Source organism: Cyprinodon variegatus, unplaced genomic scaffold, assembly GCF_000732505.1.
Source record: "Cyprinodon variegatus isolate N-32 unplaced genomic scaffold, C_variegatus-1.0 Scaffold499, whole genome shotgun sequence".
NCBI classification, from domain to species: Eukaryota; Metazoa; Chordata; class Actinopteri; order Cyprinodontiformes; family Cyprinodontidae; genus Cyprinodon; species Cyprinodon variegatus.
In genome coordinates this window covers 551,656-557,677 of record NW_015150952.1, presented here as the reverse complement: position 1 = coordinate 557,677, position 6,022 = coordinate 551,656, and the positions used below count along the sequence as shown (strand labels likewise).

At 34.2% G+C, this 6,022-nt stretch overlaps 1 protein-coding gene across 1 annotated transcript in view; it reads right to left on the bottom strand.

Annotated features, from left to right (window-relative positions):
* Positions 1 to 2,229, bottom strand: part of LOC107094670 (zinc finger protein 638-like) — a 15,219-nt gene extending 12,990 nt beyond the window's left edge. The window contains exon 1 of the mRNA XM_015390444.1: positions 2,137 to 2,229. The gene's annotated coding sequence lies outside the window, so the exon portion shown is untranslated. The remainder of the gene's footprint in view (positions 1 to 2,136) is intronic.
* Positions 2,230 to 6,022: the final 3,793 nt, after the last annotated feature.

Here is a 6,022-nt window from a genome sequence, read left to right as displayed (position 1 = left end):
TTTATTTTTTTTTTTTCAACGCTTCACTATAATGTTATCATAAGAGACTTTTCTAAGGTCCACATTTGTGTGAGTATTTTTTTGTGTGTGACTTTTTGCTGTTGTAAACACTAGAATTCCACCATTGTGAGACAACAAAGGGATTTTCTATTCTATTCTAATACATTCTATTCGACACCACCACTCTGCTGCCACTAAAAGGGTAAAGGGCAGGCGGCAGTGTATCAGTCCTCTGCAGAGTGGGTGACTGGCTGCAGTTTTCCTATTCTTTAGGAATGAAACAACTCCAGCATCCAGAGGAGAGCACGTAAAAATGCATCTGACCCTCCTGCTGTAAAAAGACTTCTTCCTGACTGCTACAGGCTTCATTGACAGGACCCAGTTCCTAACCTGACACGTTTTCACTGCAAATTTTTTTTATGAGTAAAAAATACGAGGGGGGTTCAATAAGTAATGCCCCTGGCCCACTTCCAGATGTTTGATCCAGCTGAAATTTTGCATTTGATGTTATTTAAATCTCTATAGTTTAAGTAGCAAATTACAGCTCTGAACTAATTGTGGTTTCTGACTTACAGCTGTTTGAATTGAGTAAAGTCAGAAATGGAGCCTGTTGAGTGTCGAGCAGTGATCCGGTTTTTCTATTGGAAAGGACTCACACCATGGGAGACTTTTGATGAAATTAAAGTAACTTATGGTGATGATGCCCGTTATATCACCTTGCAAAAGGGTTTACAAGGTGATATTATGGGACATTATCACTATAATTACTTCCATTTCATCAAAAGTCTCCAAACTGTATCACTTTTCGTCTCTATTACTCTGACATTCCTATAAACGGGCATCTATTACAAACTATTACATCTGCAATAAACAGTGCACATTAAATCCCACATTAAATCTATTTATGGTTTCTGTAAGTTTTATTTTTTGGTGATGGTGATGATGCCCATTATATGACCTTGCAAAATGTTTTACAAGGTTATATTATGGGACATTATCACTATAAGTTACTTTCATTTGATCAAAAGTTTTCCGTTGTGTGCGTCCTTTCAAATGCAAAAACACAGACTTGACTCAGTTTGAGCACCTGTAAATCAGAAACCTCCATTAGTTTAGAGCTGTAATTTGCTATTTAATCTATTTAAATAATTTCACATGCAAAATTTCAGGTTGATCAAACATCTGGAAGTGGGTCTGGGGCATTACTTATTGAACGCCCCTGGTATAAAGAAATACTCCAGCACATCATGTACATAGCATTTAGTCCAGCAGCTTCACATTGTTTGTGTCTATATTTAATATCTGCTATGGTGCTCTTCCTCTCCAAAATGTTTCACTTTTCCTCTCTATTACTCTGACATTCCTATAAAAGGGCATCTATTACAAACTATTACATCTGCAATAAACAGTGCACATTAAATGCTTAAATCTATTTAAGGTATAGATTTAAGCAAAAAAGTTATTCTATCTGTGTGTAGCCCTTTATTAAGCAAACTAAGAACTTATTTGTGTAAAAACCCTACCTGGTAATAATGATTCTTCTCTATCCTAAATTGTTTTCAGTGTCTTCCAGTTAAACACATCATAATATTCAGTATCTTTCAAAATTAAGCTGTAAACTTTTTTATATGTACCATCCATAATGTTCTTTTATTAAACCAAACTTTTTTCAAACTCTTTTAAACAGTTTATTCTATTTATTTTTTGTAAGAAATAGTCAATCTAGATTTTAAATCTCATTTTATAGGACAAATTTTCAACCGTCATATTTTGCATTAGTATTTTTTTTAGCAATAAACTTTAAATGTTTCCATCTTTTCCACTAATTCCCATCATCAGCACACAGGGTTCGTCCCATCCTACTTTCTAAGTCATCAAACATGTCATTTCTTATTAAAGAAACAATAATAACGGCTCTCTATGCTCTTTTTTAGTCTATTCGCGTCGGTATTTGTCTTTTCAGTTGAAAATATTTTATCTACGTCAAGATTCAACTTGTGTGTTTTTTTTTTTTTTTCAGGGTTTGTCAACGATCCCTTTTCTAGAGTCATTTCGTATGCATTTTCCACCTCCAAACACATGGCGACGAAATACTTTCTGTTAATGCAACCACTGGATGTAAACATTCCGCTTTACCTTTTTGCATTCTCTAATCCTCGCCTTGTTTCTTGCAGAAAAATTAGCGGCCCATGACCTGGAAGAGGATTTCCTGAGGATTTCCTTCTTCGGTTGGTCCACTTGGTCAATTCCAGACTACCGCCACCTGCTGACGAGGAGTCCAACTACAGCCGCTCGCAACAGTTTATACATATTTCTTCTCACCTTGCGACATTACTGTCATCCTCGTTTATAAAAATGACTGTTATAATTGTATTAATACATTAAAGCTTTATTATTAATGATTTCTATGTTATAAATAAGGTAAATTTTCATCCTATGTCTAAATTTGAGATCTGTTTCTTCTCTTCTTTTTCATCCTTACACTCTGCCAGGAGGCAGAGAAATACAGCTACTTACACTCTTGGCAACAATATTGACTAAGCCAGATTTGTGACAACTTTTTTGCTTTATGCTGCAGCATTGTATGACTTTTTATTGCATGTCATTAGTAGTCCTTGATTTTATAAAAAGTTATTCTCACCATAAACGTTTTATTTTATAAATGGTTTTGTACCACATGTACCACATAACCAATGAACCAATATAATGCAAATTTTAAGTATACTTTTCAATAGTCACTGTATCTTATTATACTAATTTGCAGAGGTGTCAAGTAACGAAGTACAAATATTTCTTTACTGTATTTATGTACACTTCTTAGGTATCTATACTTTACTCCATTACTTATTTTTCTTCCTACTTCCTACTTCTACTCATTACATTTTCACACAAATATCTGTACTTTCTATTCCTTACATTTTTAAAACAAACATTACTCTTAACCCTTGGCTTCAGTTTAATGTTTTTAAATATTTATTTCAGTTCATGTGCACCATCCAATGCAGATCATTGGCACCATCCACATCTAGTGAAAACTAGTGTAATTGATTGAGTCATATAACGCAAACACTCATTGGTTAGCTAAAGGAAATTATCAGAAGCAAGCAGGTGTTCTTTAAAGTGCAAAGGGGAATTGTCTATGCCATACTACAATGTTTATGATTCAGAAAAAGATGTTGAAATGTCTGAAAGGTCGGACACAGGCGAGAGCGTATCGGGAGATGGAGACGGAGAACAAAGACCTCCCTCATCCTTTGCCCTATCTCAAAGAATTTTTAGAAATTGTCGAAAAATTGAGCTTTCAATTCATTTAGTATTAATTGGCTGTTTTTTTTAAAGCACTTCACTTTTACTTGAGTATAGAGGTCCAGTTTATACTTCAACTTTTACAAGTGTGTTTTAAACTGCAGTATCTATACTTCTACTGAAGTAACAAATGTGTGTACTTTTGACACCACAGCTAATTTGATATTTGTATTAAGTTCTTATGATTTCTAACATTGTTTTGCCATTCATTTATACTTGTTTAAAGTCGTTGTATAAATTAAATTAAACTACGACTGTTTTAAGAATAAAGAGGCACCATCAAACTGCACCAATCCATTTGCGGTAAGATTTGGGTTCATATAATAATCTTTATTTACCACTCTAAAGTTAGAACATTTCCTGCAAGGACCCCCCACACACACACATGCACACACACACCGCCTTAATGCCTGCAGCAAAGTTGGTGTGATTATAAATAGAAGAGCAACAGAAATCCCCTCTTCCCTGCACCAACTAGCAAACGTCATTAGTTATTCTCATCTGCATATTAATAGAAACAAATATTTTTGTGTTGTTTTTTTATTGTTTTACAGTTTGTCAAATAAAAACAATTACATGTTACAGGGAGAGGCTTTTAAAGTGTTTAAGTTTAAAAGTTCAGGACATGATATCCCCTGACTACATTTCTTTCTTGCTCTAATGCTTACTGATGCTAAGCCTGAGATTAGTCCTAATCCAGTCACATGGGACAAAAGTTGGAGGATTCAGAGTTTGATACATTCTAGAAATAACTTTCTCATAGTTCAGCAATGATTTTGGGCTTAAACTTCACATTTTATTCAAATGAGATATGAATTATGGCTATTAATGTACCCAGTTCCTTCAGTTGATTTTTCTACTAGATCCTTCTTTTCAAAGTATATAATAATATTAGGGGGAAAGGTTTGTTTTTGGTTTGTATTCACATACAGTTTGCATACTTGTCATAACATTTGGTGGTGAAAACTGTAGAATCTTGATTTTATGATATTGAGCCCCTATATTATCTGATCACATTCCAGGCTTTAGGTTTGGATTGCAATAAATTCCTAACCAAGGTATTTATACTAAGAATGTCCAGGAACTGTCCGGAGCTGCAGGCTGTGAGCCATACTGTATGTTTGAAGAAGCATTGTTCTCTGAGAATGGTTCACTGGGTTTTTGTTTACGTCATCTTAAGCTCTGTCACTATGTCTGAGAAGGCTCTGAGCAAATCCTCTAGTCTTTTTCGTGTCTAGTCAACGTGTTCCATGTTGGCAAACTAAATATGGCTCTCAGTCAGAGATTTAAAAATTACAGAGAAGATTTCACAACTTTCAGCCTCATAACCAATTGAATATATTTATTTCATTTTTTTATTATTAAACCCTGGATACCATGATCCAGATCCATAAATGCCGCTCAGTGGCTACCTCCATGCTCCTGTAAGAGGAGTTAGCTATAAATAAGCCTCCGGAAAGGCCAGATATCTACCTGACTATAAACAACATCTTACCTCACATTATCTGATATAAGTTTAAATTTCACATTGCTAATATTTTATAAGATTTGCTATCTTTTTCCAGGGAAAATATTGATATTATTATGCTCTCTGTATTTCAATGAGATTGTTTAAATATGATATTGAAAATGGTTGCTTTTAACATACATATATCAACCACAGATATACATATTAAAACCATTATTCTATTTATTTTTTTAGTTTATCTCATCATATAAAATCTTTAAGGTAATCACTATAGGTAAAGAACAAAGCAAACCTGTGGTCAAATATTCTCAATCTTTATAACTTCTTATTCTTCCCCACACACATAGCCTTCTATTTCAGGCAGAGTCTCTGTGCTATATGTCTATGAATCACTAAGTATATGAGGCCCATTTAACCGTGGTCTACATGTATCAATCCTAACTCTCTTTTGAAATGAATTACTCACATCCAGTATGTCATTATTCTGGTCTTTATTTTCCAAGAAAAACAAATAGCTCTTTTTCCAGCTTATTAAATTGGTTAAGTATAGTTTGTCTCATAATATTTAGTGCATTAATCTTTCAGACTGAACCACAGATCTTTTATCATGGCATCAATTTATTTGATTACTTGATGTATTTTGCAACTCTTTCGGGTTTCATGTTTCATACATAAAGCTCATTTAGGAATATCACACTGTACATAAATTGAATTACCATTAATCTTTGAAACAGTTATAAAAGCTTTCTTAAACCTATGGATAAAGTCAACTCCTATATTTGTTTGGCCTCTACTCTGCCAGGATAATTCACAAACATAAGTTGAGCATTGAAAGGTTTTATCAATATAGGAGGTTGAATTTTATATAACAGTGCTGTCCAATGTTCACTGTCACATTGTACTTTGGAGATTAATATAGCTGTATATAACCCATAAATTGTTTTTACTCTAAAATGCATTGGCTTTTGGATGATTGAAGTAATTTGTAACATGATTTTCCCTGAAAATCATAATTTGAAGAAACCTGGATTCCATTTTCCCTGTCCTCCCCTTTTTTTTTTCTTCTAAAATGGTGAAAGGCATGTACTTATACAGTGCTTTTTTTAAGTCAGGAGACTTGACCAAAGCGCTTTACACTACATTCAGTCATTGACTGACATACTCACACACTGATGGTGGCAAACTACAGTGTAGCCACAGCTGGCCTGGGGCTCACTGACAGAAGCGAGGCTGCCGTACACTGGTGCC